Here is a 15881-nt window from a genome sequence, read left to right as displayed (position 1 = left end):
CAAATGCAAACATCAGACATAAACACAGGAGGCATGAACGCACAAGTATGTATTCTATTTCCAATACAAATATGAAACAATACTGTGCATAATTTGTTTTTTGTTTTGTTTTGTGTGCTTTATTTAATGTGTGTGTGTGTGTGTGTGTGTGTGTGTGTATGCTTTAATTCAAACCCACTCAAAATCAGTTTCATTTTTTCTGGATGACAAGTAAATTTAAATAAGGTTAAATTAGTTCACATAGCATTTTTTACATGAAAGCACATTTTATTCTTTGAAATTATGAGTCAGCCTCATTCAACCCAATCCAATTCTAAATACAATGTACCAGATGCAGAATGCAAAGCATAGAATAGTACCATATACATTTTTATTTTTAAAATCACCTGCATCTACAAAGTGGTAATTCTGTACACTGAAACTATAGACTTCATTTCACCGATAATATTGCTGTTGTAATTAAATGTAGCAATTTTAATATAATAATTTTAGTAGCAAAGTCTTGCTCCTTTTCAATGAACTGACCAGCAGTTTTTTCCAGGTAACATATTTATCCAATAAACATTTTATAAAGCATATACTGTTTATGGATTATCCTTGCTCTTCTAAACTCAGTCTAATAATGAAGATAACCAAGCAATGTAGTAATACTATACATTAAAGAAATAGTTTTATTAACTCTGCTAAAGGCTCACGAGAGACAAAAAAAATGTTATTTAACTCAGAAAGGGTGTTGGGGTATAGAAAAAGATTTTCTGGGATAGGATAAGAAATACTTGAGATAAAGGGGTGAGAAGCGTAAGATGTAGCTTTCCAGACAGAGGTACTGGATGTGAGCAACGCCAGGGAAAACTGAGAGAGAGAACCACATGTTCCAGGGAAGCACACCGGGGTGGGGAGGGGTGAGCTACAACACTGAAAAGGTAAGCTGAAACCAGATAATGATGGCTATCATGACAATCAGTAGATTTTAAGATCAAATTTGAAGCCATTTATTCAAACTTGTATTCTATAACAAGATTCAAAAACATAGCTTTGCATCTAATGGAAATCAGTCACATCAGAATTTAGAACAGAAGGCTGTGGTCATATGTCAGGATTTTGCTGAGGCCTGGAATTCTATGTTTCATCTTGAAAGTGTTTTGATACAAATTAAAGACTGGTTCTCCTAAATGAGTACAAAGCACAGCTACAGAATGAAAATACACATACATCGAAAGAGTTTGACAGCATTTGTACAGAACACCTTAGGGGATTGAACACAGCATTTGAGATTGCTACAAAATTGCAAGCTGAATGCAACAGGGTAAACTGCTGCCAATAGTGAGAAACTAATCTGTGAGTGAAAAAAATATGGCGCAGGTACCTTGCAGAATCTAATTTTCACTCAGCTTCACCATCTACAGAACCTAAACAAGTATAAATCATAAAGGTCACTGTTAATTGAAAAGCTTTTCTTTATGTATTTAGTGAAGAAAATAAAATCCACTTTAATGAAATAAATTATTATAGTATATTGCTAATCTTAATATGCAGAAAGAAGAGAGAGGAGACATATTTGCTACTTCACAGGATCACATTGTGCTAGTATTGGGTAGAAAACTATCCAATATCACTACCAGAACTGTGACAATTCCAGTGTTTGTATTTACTATCTGGATTCAGAGAGTATTTATTGTATGACTTCTGCATTCATGGCCTTCACATGTCATCCTATCTGGTACTTATAACAACCCTGTGGGTATGAATTGCTAGTTCCAATTTATCACTAGAAGATAACCAAAATGTTTAGGTTACACAACTTGCCCTAGCCATACTAGTAGTGAGTGGCAAGGTTGCATTTATAATATAATCAATGTCCTTTCCTCCATAATGCAGATCAAAGACTTTTAAAATAGGTTTCAGAATTGGGAAGATGATTAGAATGTTGCAGAAATTACTGCAAGTAATTTCTTATTTACTGAATGTGACCAACTGCTTAACCTATCCTATTCTAAAGGAAGCGGAAAATTAATTATTAATGGCTATTTTACCATGAAAGTCTGATTTTGAACACTCTGCTTGGCATTTCCTTTTCCCGAGAGGCAGAAGCAGTTTCACTGTTATGTGGAAGGTATTAGAAAAACACGGAGATTAACTAGACCTTAGACGCTAGGATTTCATAGATCAGATCTGGGTTATGACTCCTAGACTTAGCACAAGCATTAGTCCTCTGTTCTGGCATGTCAGGAACCATCAGGGAAGAGTAGAAGTTAACTTCTGCATTGTGAAAATGATGAAAAAAGGAGCCCTTTATATCTTCTGGGCTTGGATAACTATATTTCATAATTTTTATTGGTACCAACCCAAAGCTTTTTAAGAAATACATTAGAAAAACCCTTAAATGAGACTCAGAAAAAGAACATCTTTTTTTTTTTAAATATTTTGCCCATTTTTTAAATTTTTTATTTATTTATTCATTTTAGAAAGGAGAGAGAGGGAAAGAGAGAGAGGAGAGAGACAGAGAGAGAAGGGAGGGAGGAGCAGGAAGCATCAACTCCCATATGTGCCTTGACCAGGCAAGCCCAGGGTTTCGAACTGGCAACCTCAGCATTTCCAGGTCGACGCTTTATCCACTGCACCACCACAGGTCAGGCCCTTTTTTTTTTTTTTGTATTATTTCCTTGTATTGCTGAAGAATTACTCTGAAATTGCATTACTGAATTGGAACTCAACTCCAATTACCATATATGGAATTTTACAAATTAGGAGCAGCAAGGCTTTCTATTTTATGAAAATCATAAGATACTTATATAGAGTATATGTATTATAAGGTCAATAAGATGATTATATAAAATATATGAAACAGGCTAAACACAAATCTGGTTCCTTGAGAATAAGACCTCTGTCTTCTACATCTCTGTCTCCACATTTGCTCTACTATTTTCTCTTTATGATACAAAGTGTTGCTGCCTGACATAGGGACACAGTACTAAGAAGAAATTCTGGAAGGAAGGAAGGGAAGAAGGAAGGAAGGAAGGAAGGAAAGAAGGAAGGAAGGAAGGAAGGAAGGAAGGAAGGAAGGAAGGAAGGGAAGAAGGAAGGAAGGAAGGAAGGAAGGAAGGAAGGAAGGAAGGAAGGAAGGAAGGAAGGAAGGAAGGAAGGAAGGGAGAGAGGGAGAGAGGGAGGGAGGAAGGAAGGAAGGAAGGAGGAAGGAAGGAAGGAAGGAAGGAAGGAAGGAAGGAAGGAAGGAAGGAAGGGAGAACAACATGGTAAGAAAATTGGAAATGAGGGTAGAAGAATAAGGAGCGATAATAATTTAGTTTTGAACTCTTTGGACACCAAAAATTATTATTATTTTTTATTTTTGGTTTAAGAACTTTGATGTCTAAAAATATAAATCTCTGGTAATACTGGTCCATACAGAATTTATAAATTAGGAAAAAATGATAAAGTATATTCATGAATTGCCATCATTCAGAACAGGAAGTTAATATACGGTAATTAAATTGTTGTCATAATCGTGTTAATTATATTTGCCAGAAATTCTTTAACTTCTTCCCTTGTCACCTGTAGCCACGACCATTCCCCGCACAATGAGCAGAATAAACTGTTTAGAGTTTCAATCCGATCACCAAACTCCAATCCTTCCTATTTCACTCATAAAAGCCACTAAATTCCTGCTAATGACCAACAGGCCTATGTTATCTGGTACTTGGATGCTTTTCTGACTTTGTGGGCTACTGCTCTTTCCCAATGTGCTCTGCTCTAGACAGCTGTGCTCTCCGCAAGGCATGCGTTCTTCTGTCCCAGCAAGTTTGCAGTGGCTGTTTCTTCCACGGGGAAACTCTCTTCCCCCAGAGTTCTGCATTAATTACTTGCTATCTTCCTCTATTTTTCTGAAGCTGGAAACAGGGAAAGACAGACAGACTCCCGCATGCGCCCGACCGGTATCCACCCGGCATGCCCACCAGGGGCAATGCTCTGCCCACCAGGGGGTGATGCTCTGCCTCTCCGGGGTGTCGCTCTGCCGCGACCAGAGCCACTCTAGCGCCTAGGGCAGAGGCCAAGGAGCCATCCCCAGCGCCCGGGCCATCTTTGCTCCAATGGAGCCTTGGCTGCGGTGGCTGCGGGAGGGGAAGAGAGAGACAGAGAGGAAGGGGGGGGTGGAGAAGCAAATGGGCGCTTCTCCTGTGTGCCCTGGCCGGGAATCGAACCAGGGTCCCCCGCATGCCAGGCCGACGCTCTACCGCTGAGCCAACCGGCCAGGGCCAGCAAAAACTGTTCTTAACACTACCATAAGACATATTTTTTTTATTTGATTTATAATTTTGTGCTTCTTCCTGCTAAAAGTAAGATCCAGAGACTGTGCTTATTTGGTTAATTCTGCATATTCCAAGGGCCTACATATCATAGATAATAAATATAAATATTTGTTGAGTAGATGAATAAAGGCAAAGGAGAAAACACTTTTAGAAGGAATAATATGATAAACTATATTAAAATTTCAAGGTGCAATCTAGTTGGAAAAGCTAAGTCATGTCTTCATTGTGATAAGACATAATTAACTGCAAATATCTGTTAACACTAACAAAGACAGCAGTATGAGACATAGCATGACCTAAGTGAGCGATCTGAGTCAGTAGACCCAGTTCAGTGAACAGAATAAAGTGGTAGGTATGGGAAGAACTGGGCTGGGCTCATACCTACTTGAAATAAGAAAGAACTATAATATTTGACTCTGTACTTCAGAAACCACTTTAAACCAGTAAATATTCTGTTTAGTATGTGCTAGGCACTTTACATTGACCTCCTTATAACCCTATGAGCTGGAACAAAGCTAGTCAGCCCGAACTCTTTACTATGGAGACAGACTACGCTATGCATTCTTAGGGTCAGATAGCAGCAAGGGTGAGGGGTTCTCCATGTTTAGGATGGAGGAATTCATGTGAGAACAAGAGGGTGGGTGGTAAAGCAAAAACATGTGGTTAATGGGAGAAGAATGAAGCAATAATTCTAGAGTAAGAAACACAGACTTTATTTTCCTTCCTAAATTTAAAAATACAACATTTTAAGAGCTAGTGATCTTAGCATCACTTTGAAGGATAACCTATAAAATAATCAGAATAAAAATGTGCAATAATGAATACAGTCTTTAATTCAGTATGGCATAAATGTCCTCAAAAGTGTTTATTTCTTTTTGAAAATTTTGCTAGACTACCTACTTCATATGGAGATGAGTGAAGCAGTTCAAAAATACATCCCTCAGCATAAGCTGTGTTAACACAATGGCAAATATCATGACAAACACTTCAATTTTCAGTCTGTCATCTGGCTGTTTTGTGTACATAGCTCCAAACATCTGGTTGTTGAAAATGTATAAAAAATAGCCTATTTCATTTTCTTTCATGATAACTAACTATATCAACCCAGGCTTAAGATACTTAACACTTTTCTAATAAGAATTGCATTTACTTCTGAACTCTGATAAGAAGCACCTTTATAAATGACATTACCAAACATTAGGCAGACCCTTACTTAAGGATTGTATGTTTTATTTGGTGAGCTTCTAGTTGATCGAATTGATGTTGAAATAATTCTAAATAACTCTGCCTGTGATACTATCTCCTGTGGTGATTAAATATGACACTTGGACATCAAAGAATTTAGTAGAAATCAGCATTTTAGGTTACTTTTTAATATATTTTAAAGCATAATTAGAAAAAAAGCCTATGGTTGCTGAGGAATGATTTGTTTCACTTCCTTATCTTTAATACCCTTTAACACTTTTCAGAAACATAATCTTTAGCACCATTACCAGTACCCCAACACAGCGGGATTTATTCAGATTCATGGAAAGAGACCAGCTTTTCTCAGGACATGTTTATTAATGAAAGTTCCTGTTAAAGGTACTAATTAATAAAAGGAGGAAAGTGTCACTTCCCTTGTATTCAAAACTAAACCATATGAAAATGATATCCCTATAAAGAAATTGGCTAACTAACTTCACAGCTGTCTTTTCATTGCACCACAAAGTTCTAAATTTGACAAAAGAACTTTCAGAAGAATACAGAAAAAATAAAAAATTCAGAACCCACACAATCTCCTTGCTAATTTTGCATGTTAAGAGAGCTTTGATATCCTGGCTTCCATGCCACAATGACATAAGAGAAGTAAAGCACAGATAAACAAACCAGAACAAATTACATCCCTTTTCCTACTTGTCTTTGTTTTTAAGGCACTATCTTCTTAATGTCTTTCATGTCAGTTACTCACTAGAGAACACCCTAGATTGATATAGATATATTGCAGATATAAATATAGATATAAATATAGCTATATGAATATAGCTAAAGATATGGATGTAATATATAAATACAGGTAGATATGTGTACCCATATACATACATACTTAAATTTTATGATTATATATTTAATATTTGCCAAATAATAATGCCATTATATATAATATTATGGTCGATTTAACATTTTAAGTTCTCCTCTATTACTATTATGACAAAAATCTTCTCTGTAGCAGAAACGCTTATTATTATCTTTCTATTTTGACAGATGTAGGAGGTATAAGAATTTGTCAAAGGAAATCGACACAATCAACAATTTGTCCAATGAACTTCAGTTACTTAATCAAGTATTCACAACTTCTGAACAATGAGAATTATAATTTAAAGAAATACCTACTTACTAATGCAATTGTGTAGGTAACAGTTAAGTACTATTGTGTAGAAGCTACTATACTATGATTGTCTACCAGGTACTATTGTAAGTGCATTACATTTATTTCTCACTAATTCTTTACAACAAGCCTTTGGGGTAAGTACTACCAAGTACTACCATAATGCCCATTTCATAGAAAAGAAATTGAGGTATAGAGAGGTTATGTACCTGACAGTTAACTTTCTTATTGAAATTTATGCATGGAGATATCTTTATTAATAAAGTTATAATAACTTTATTATGACTTAATTGAATTAAAACTTTAGGCATAAGTACCTAAGTAGTATTAATGACTCATGTATATTTATTTTTAAAATGAAATTATGCCATGCTGGGCATATCTTACTTTTCTTGTAGTATCAAAAATAAAATAACAGATTTATTGCTTTCCAAGAGAATGAAAAACTATTTTCTGTACATTTTATTCTAACATTTCTTTACAATAATAAAGCTATATTAAAAATATCTTGGATAGGAGTTTGAAAGTTATCAGCTACTATGTAATTATAAGAATAACTTCTCAAAAACTTAAATTTTTAATATTATAAATTGAAGGTAAAATTTCCTGAAAAGAATAAAGTTTTAATTTTTTCTTGTTTTCCTAAGAAAACTATACCTAATTCCTAAAAGATGGAATCTGTAATGCAATCAATCAGAAGTGTAAATTTCTACATTTAGTCTTACTTTACTTAATGATTTAAATTCTTTAAATCTTTATTGAAAATACATTTAAATCAAACATTTTCAATGCCTAAGAAATTAAATTTTGATTTTGGATTTTTCACCAAATTTCAAACATTAACATCACTTATTTCAACTTGTAATTGAACCATGCTTTACAATACTACAAAATGTTTTAACTTGTTCCTTCCATTGGCTCACTTAAGTCAAGCTTTTGTGTAAGCAAAATGTCTGTGTTTAGAAAGGGCAAAACCAGGAAATTTTTACATTTAGGATGCTTCAATACATTATTTATAAATCTTTCAACATAAATTTGCATTTATTAAGTAGAATAAGTATGTATAGGGTGAAAGAGAGCCTATACATTCTAACTAAAGAAAATAGAAAAATCTGAATGGTAAAATAACTTCATTTTTGGGTTGTTATTGAAGTCTAATTATCATCCTCTTTTCTTAATAATAATTATAAATTTCATTTGCTGAATGACTGCAGATTAAGAGGAATAGAACATACTATATGATCATATTTAACAATCACAAAAGCCTTGTGAGAAGTAGGTAGGTCTTATTTTCACATTAAGACTGGTGTACTAATGAATGCAGATGAGAAATAAGGCAGAGATTGTAAAAGAACAAAGTGTTACATATTTAAGTTAGTTGAGGACTAGCTTTGTTCAAATGACTTGAATCATGAATCAAACTGGTAATTTCTTTGTCAATTTTAATTTTTAGATTTGAATGCAACTAAACCAGCTTGCTTTCTCCCACATGGACTTGAATGTGAGATATTTGGATCTGGAAGAGCTTCAAGATTTCTGTTAACTAGCAGGTGCTCTGAACCGCTGTGGGGAGAATTCTGTAGGCAGTGCCATCTCCTTGGCAGATGCTTCCGGGAGAAGTTGGACTTTCACCTCAGGAGCTATAAAGGGAGTGAACACTATATTTAAAATGCATGCAGAAGATGTTTAAAATAACCATATCAGAGAGGGAGAATAAAATCAGGACCAAAGAAGTATCTGAGATAAAGCTCTGAGCTCCAGGCAAACACTTCTATTCTGTCCTCTTTGGAGTGAAGCCAGGTAGAGACACCTCATTCTCAAAATAAGGGGTAAAAACAATATGGAATTTTGCACTAAAAACAACATCAGCAACTCCCCTCTTTTCCATCATCCATCTCTGTATTTAAGTCATTTAGAACATATTTTATTTGCAATGAAATACAGATGATAAAATAAGAAACATAACAAATAGATATACAGAAAAGTATAGATTTTTTTACAGCATCAGTAAATACAGACATTTAAAAAACACAAAGAATTATAAGAATCATTATCTCTGCTTATGTTAATCATTAAACTTTCTGCTGGTCACTGCTGGATTTTTCTTTAATTTTGTTTCTAACAATATATATTCTGAGCACAAATTTTATTTTATGAATAGAAAATGGCTATATAGCACAACTAATTAAAGCCAGAGTTGCAATCATTAACTAAAGTAGCCATTAATCCACATCTATCTGTCTTCTCCTGAGAAAACTGACTGAAACCATATTTCAGTATGAGCTATGCCTTAAAATATATTGAGGAATGTACCCCAGAGGGAAAAAATGTAATGCAGTTTTTTGTGTGTGTTTCCTGCAAACAAATTAAAACTGATAATATTTTCTCAAAGATGTTAAAAGTTAAAAATTGTCTCAAATTTAAATCTTAGCTAAGTCACATGGACAATTCAGTTGTCTTTGACAGGCTGTAGTGATTAATTACAGTTAATATTGGAGTTCAGATATTAACTTTTTTGTTTATTATCCTTGAAACCTGTTACAAATTAATTCATTTCAGATTTCTCATCTCTACAACAAGATTAGTAAAATTCTTGATCTAACAATATTATTATGAGAATTAAAATAATTTCTTTAACATGTCCAATATGTTGCCAGGTACCTGGTTATTGTATAATTAAAAGTAACTCTTATTAACCTACCTTCCTATGGTTAACTTTGTTTATAAAAACAAAACAAACCACGACTACAACCAATGAAAACAAAAAAGTCTGTGCTATAAACTATAATTGGAAGATGAAAAATGAGGCATTAGTAGAGTTTTTGTTTAACTATATGCTATCAGAGCACAAGGCTAGTTCACCAGAAATCATTTTGTAGATAAATGAGTCATCACTTCTATAAAGGCTCCCCCCACCCTATACTTCCTTATTTTATAAGTAGAACATGTTGAAAAAAGAGAGATTCTTTGTTATTTTTTAAGTTACACTTTATAAATTTATATAAATGTCTAATCACTATGTTGTACATTAGAAACTAATCTAGTATTATTTATGTTCAACTGTGACTGAAAAATAAAAAAATAAAGTTATTTCTACCTTAGTAAAAACTTATATTGAGAGTTAAAACTTAAGTTTATAAATCAATTCACTGGCTTATTAGAATTTTGGGGGACAAGTAACTCTCTCTCTAATAAGGCTTTAGATACCCATTTGCAAAATGGAGATACAGCATAACCTTAACTAAGTAACTACTATATAGAATCAGATTAAATGGGACTGTGCATGGAAGATAAGTTTGTAAACTTATAAAGCAAAATATAAATGTAAATATTTAATAATTATTATAAAGTTTTATGAGTTAACCTTTCTCATAATTCTAGAGCAGAGAACTGTGATCTTTCCAAACCCAGAGAGATAAAGTTACCAATTTGTTTTCTTACTGTTTTTAAGGTCGATAAAATGATTTTCTACACGATGTAAACTCTTTTACATTTTTCAATCGCCACCTAAAATTTTTATTATAAGCTGAGTTCTTTGCAAATCTATCATTTCTGATTACTATTAATATGATTATTTAAAAATAAACTTGTCAACTCTCACTTTTAAATATGTCTAAGAAAATCTAATAATAGCAATTTGATATTCACTATCACCTACTAAAACAAACAAAAAACAAAAAAAAACAAGCTGTACTTTAAAAGAAATGCTATATTGTTTCTTTTTCTCCTTAAACTCATATTTTCATTAGACTTCTGCCATATAATTTGATCTCAATCAAATTTTTTTTATTTTTTAAAGTCTTTCATTGATATGTTCTCTATAATAAAATTAAATAGCTAAATTGTCTATAAAATTCTTCTAAGTATTTAAGTATAAAATATTCTGGATAAAGTTATTTTTACAGCTATTAACAGTATACCAATAATCAAATTTCATATATATATCACACATTTTGATAACTATTTATTAAACATATTTTTTTACTCACATAGTTAATGATGGATGTTTAAATGAGGTGGTTTTATCTAGATACATGGACAACTTTCTTGTTCAAGTAAGTATACTATTTGCTTACATGAAACAGTCTAATATTAATTCTGAGAAACCTAGTTTTCTTAAAATACACTACAGGAATTAAAGGACTCTTGTCACAGAGATACCACTCAAATCTTGAACTCTATCAGAGTAATGTAAGTACACTAATCTATCAGCAATGATCATACCTAAGGCTCTATCAGTTAATAACCCTATTACATTTTCCTGAAGATGTCTTGAAAGGAAGTTTGAAATGGTCTATTTTTTGTTTCAACATCAGTACCAATATTTTAAAAGTCTCTTTGTTTTTTTGTTTTGTTTTTTTGCATTTTTCTGAAGCTGGAAACAGGGAGAGACAGTCAGACAGACTCCCGCATGCGCCCGACCAGGATCCACCCGGCAAGCCCACCAGGGGCGATGCTCTGCCCACCAGGGGGCGATGCTCTGCCCATCCTGGGCGTCGCCATGTTGCAACCAGAGCCACTCTAGCGCCTGGGGCAGAGGCCACAGAGCCATCCTCAGCGCCCGGGCCATCTTTGCTCCAATGGAGCCTTGGCTGTGGGAGGGGAAGAGAGAGACAGAGAGGAAAGCGTGGCGGAGGGGTGGAGAAGCAAATGGGCGCTTCTCCTGTGTGCCCTGGCCAGGAATCGAACCCGGGTCCTCCGCACGCTAGGCTGATGCTCTACCACTGAGCCAACCGGCCAGGACAAAAGTCTCTTTGTTTTATTATGTAAGGGTTTTATACTTTGGACTATGCTTTGTGACATGATTCTGCGTGTTCCAAAGATTTTGTGAAAGGTGACAGTAAAAGCACAAGGTGTGAATTGGAAGCAATCTAACCACAGTCCTACTCTCAGGCAGGGCACTTGTAGGAAAGATCACATCAAAATTTAAAATCAAGAAATTTTTAAAAACAGTCTGTTCCTCCACAAGTCTTGGAAAGTCATCATGTACCTTAAGGTATTTATGCTACAGTATAAATCTTTTTTTATTTATAAAATATATACTATATTTTGTAATGTCTTCTTCAGTTTAGCTATTAAACTCCTGATTTAAAGCTATCACCATATTTGTCTCTAATTTTTCTCTTTTTTAAACTTCAGCTTCTGACTGCTTAAGAGTAAGGAAAACAGAAGACTGGATTTGTGTGAGAATTATTGGAAAGTTAGTTTACAAGTTAATTTTAGTACCCCAAATACATTCTTTATAAAGAACATGTATTTTTTAAATATAGTTGTTTCAAAATGTTTTTTCACTTTCTTATTTGTTTTAAGATTATGTTTAAATTTGCTGGAAGTCTGTTAAAAACAAAACTAAACTTGTGTGAGGTAGAATATATTATAATTTTTCATGTGTCAGTAAATTAAAAATATTTATCTCATCTCTTAATAATTATTAGTAATATTTATCTCATTTAACAATAATACTTTTTTAAAAATTTCCCAATGATATGAGAGACAGAGAGAGGCAGAAAGGGGGGTAGAGAAAGAGAAGCATCACATCATTGTTCCACTTAGTTGTTCAGATGTGCACTCATTGATGGCTTATCAAATGATCCTTGACCAGTGATTAAACCCATGACCTTGGTATGCCAGGACAATGCTTTATTTACTGAGCCACCCAGCCAAGGCATAATACTTTCATTTAAATCTCATAAGCTTGGTTACTCATTTGTGTTCCCTCGATATTTAAATATCCTTGCTCCTGACCTGTGGTGGCACAGTGGATCAAGCCTCCACCTGGAGTTCTGAGGTGGCCCATTCGAAACACTGGGTTTGTCTGGTCAAAGCACACATAAAACACAACTATTACGAGCTGATGCTTCCTGATCTTCCTCTGTTTCTCTCTCTCTCTTGCCTCACTCTAAAATCAATAAATAAAATCTTTTTAAAAATATACTTAAAACATTTAAGTCAATACCCATGGATTTTAAATATTTATTTTTAAGTCAGTGTATTGGTAATCTCTTCAGTTTCCCTTTAGAGAAATCTAAAATATACTTATCTTTTCTATATGTTCAACTATTTTATTATTGTTACTTTTTGCTTCTTTCAGATATATGTGTATATTTCATAATCCGTGTTTGTGTGTGTGAAAGTGAGACAGAAAAATAAAGAGGGATATTTGATGCAAAAATTGACAAGAAGTATAAAAGAACATTTATAATTACAAGGATGAAAATTTAAATATGTAATCAAAATTTAATTTGTATAAATTACAACTGAGTTTCTTCTTACAGAAAGTACCAGAACCCCCACAAATACCAATGCACCTCTTGCTAGAGGATGCATCCAGCAGTAGTTTCCTGTGGACAGCTGGACCTGCCATATCTCAGTGCCCGGCTGGCTAAGAAGAGATAGTACCTCCAAGGGATGTAAAATTCCACTGTGATTTAAGAAAAGCTGAAATTTCAGCCATGAATTTCTGGCTGGACCTCTGCTTACTAGATTGCTGCTTATTTTTTTATCTCCATGCCTGAATTCTTAAGATCGAAATTTTGTGGTATTAGTCATTACTTCCTTGAGTCACTCTTAACAGTTAACTGAGAAGTAAAGAAGAAAATCATCACTATAATGTTCTCTAAAAGCAGGTGAACAGGAATCTGGGGAAATGATGATATAGTTTCTCCAACAATGCATTTACCCTGAATCCAAACAACATGGAGTTGAACCATAATTCTTTCTGACTCTTACTTACTAGCTTTAGAAATTGGAGAATATCTAATTTTTCTAAATTTTCGCATTTGGTTTGTTAAAATGAGGAAAGCAATATGCCCTTGAAAGGGTTATTTTGTGAATTAACTGAAATGTCGCATGTGATGAGACCTAAACACATAACCTTAGATACCATTGCTTGGGGAAGCTACTGCTGAGATCTCTATTCCATGACTCTGGTGGATTTAATGGATCTCTCCTAAAGCCTGCATTGCTGTTGCCACATTAACAATAGTATCTTGCATTATTTCCCCACACTACAAAATTGCTTGTTTAATCATTTATTAACTCTGCAAAACTATGAAGGACCTTAGTTGTTGACTTATTCATTGTAATGCCCAGTAATGTGTGCGTTGTCTGCCATATAGTGTCTTAAAAATATTTTTAATACTATGAGAACTCTAAATAAAGTACTGTAATAATGGTGCATAAAAATCACTAACTGTTGGAAACAAGAATGGGGTGGGAATAGGTCAAGGCAGGTTTAGCACAGTGATAGCATCGACATTCACCTTACTCCCATTGTACTTGAAATCTTTGCTCCTGGTTACCCTTAATTGAAGAACACAACAAATCTCTTGGTTTCCTCCATGGTTCAAAAAACAGAATGTCATTGAGAATAAATGGGTATGCATGCTGTCTGAAGAGTTTACTTGTACACGTTGATTTGTTTTATTATAAAAATAATTTAGTAATGTTAAATTTTACCTTTGATGCACTAGAAGTAGAATAAACCTCTTTGTCTCAGAAAAACAATGGAAGCCACTCATATAGTAGTATTTTCTTTCCTAAACTTCCAGAACATGTGAGAAAAACTCAAAGACTAGATTGAATAGGTAAAGTGTGAGTGAGATCTGAAAGAAAACTTACATGATAAACAAAAAAACAAATAAATACACTGATCAAATATAAGAAAACCTTATTCATTTAACTTTAATTTGATTCAAACAATATGATTTTTAGGTTATTAAATAGATGGATGGTCTACAAACATATTCATGATTAACTATTATCAATGTTTATGTCATTTCATTCTGAGTTCCTACTTCATGACAATGTTTTCCATTTCTTAGCAAAAAAATAATTGTCATTCATTTTCCTTCAAAATATTTACATTTTCTTACTGAACACACTAGTAATTATTTTTAGTATAATTTTAATTAACATAATGCATATTTGAGTAACATAATTTTTTAAACATAATAAATATATGGCAATAATACCTTAAAAAAGAAAAGAGTAAGAATAGAAAGTGTATGTTTTCTTAAATTAGAAATGTAAAATGTAGTGCCCTTGAAATTTTAAGGTTTATTACTTTTGAACTTTTTTTTACTATTTTTCTCTTCTGTTTTATTCTTGAGTTGGTTTCCTCTATAAGAAACTCTTTACCATTTACTCTACAGTTCTCTACCTTAGTCATTAATCTCTCACGTGAAGCTGTCAAAATCTTTTAGGAAAATCAAAGTGTACTTTATCCACTTTTCTTATCTTTCACAGTGCATTATTTTCAAGCAGCCCAGCAAGTTAGTTTAAACACAAACTGCCATGTAAAATTCACATTACAAACACAACCACGCTTTCCTCAGCTTTTATTCTGTTACCACTATTTCACAATTGTCTTTTCAATCAATACTGAACCCACGGAGCTATTGTTTCCTGGCTTGCTTGTCTCCTGAGCTTCTTAGTTCATGAATTGTTTCTGATTCAAAAGGACTTTCTGGATGTCATACTATATATACACATGCATCTTTTTTTCCTTCTAATTGGCCTTTCTAATTATGTGCCTTTGAAAAAGGCTATCATATTTCTCTTTGTTTTCTCTTAATCATTAGTTTATCATTTGCATATTTTCAGAATTTCAAATCAGCACTATACAATTCTTTGACAGTCAACCTTAGTTTTCATGTATTTAGTATAAAAATATGGATATAAAAATAAATATAGAACTTTATGAAGAACTAATAGACTTTAAGGTGACATTTTATTGAGGTACAAGTAAATAAATGGATTAAATTTCCTTTAAAATATACACTGGCCGAATAATTAAAAGAAAACTTTTTGGCAAAGTATACTTTTGATTTTGCCAAACCCCAAATGGTCTTACAAATATGAGAAAAAATTTGTCTTTCATCTTCAGTAATGGTTGAAAGTCATCATTATCTAACAGATGCTCAGTGACCCTTGTGAAATGAGTTGGTCATCCTAGTCAGCTATTAATGGGCAGGCAACTATAGCAGGAAAATGACCAATAGTATTGCTATTCAAATTCCATTTTTTATTTAAACACAGAAAACAAGGTGAAATTGAGCTATACTTGTCTTATTTCACTGAGAAATACACAAACTTCAAAGTGAACTCAAGATTGTTATTTTGAGATTGAGTCTGAGTCAATTCCCACTTCAATTACTGTCAACAAATTTTCTTTTGAGTTATAACAATGGAAGTATACTAGAAATTTA

General features: G+C 33.4%; 1 protein-coding gene across 1 annotated transcript in view; it reads right to left on the bottom strand.

Moving 5' to 3' along the window:
* NEGR1 (neuronal growth regulator 1) overlaps positions 1-15881 on the bottom strand; it is a 998883-nt gene that overhangs the window by 601308 nt on the left and 381694 nt on the right. The gene's annotated exons all lie outside the window — the stretch shown is intronic.

The sequence above is a fragment of the Saccopteryx bilineata genome, chromosome 3 (assembly GCF_036850765.1).
Source record: "Saccopteryx bilineata isolate mSacBil1 chromosome 3, mSacBil1_pri_phased_curated, whole genome shotgun sequence".
Classification (NCBI taxonomy): Eukaryota; Metazoa; Chordata; class Mammalia; order Chiroptera; family Emballonuridae; genus Saccopteryx; species Saccopteryx bilineata.
The sequence above is the reverse complement of the archived record's forward strand: the minus strand, read 5'-3'. Positions and strand labels throughout refer to the sequence as shown.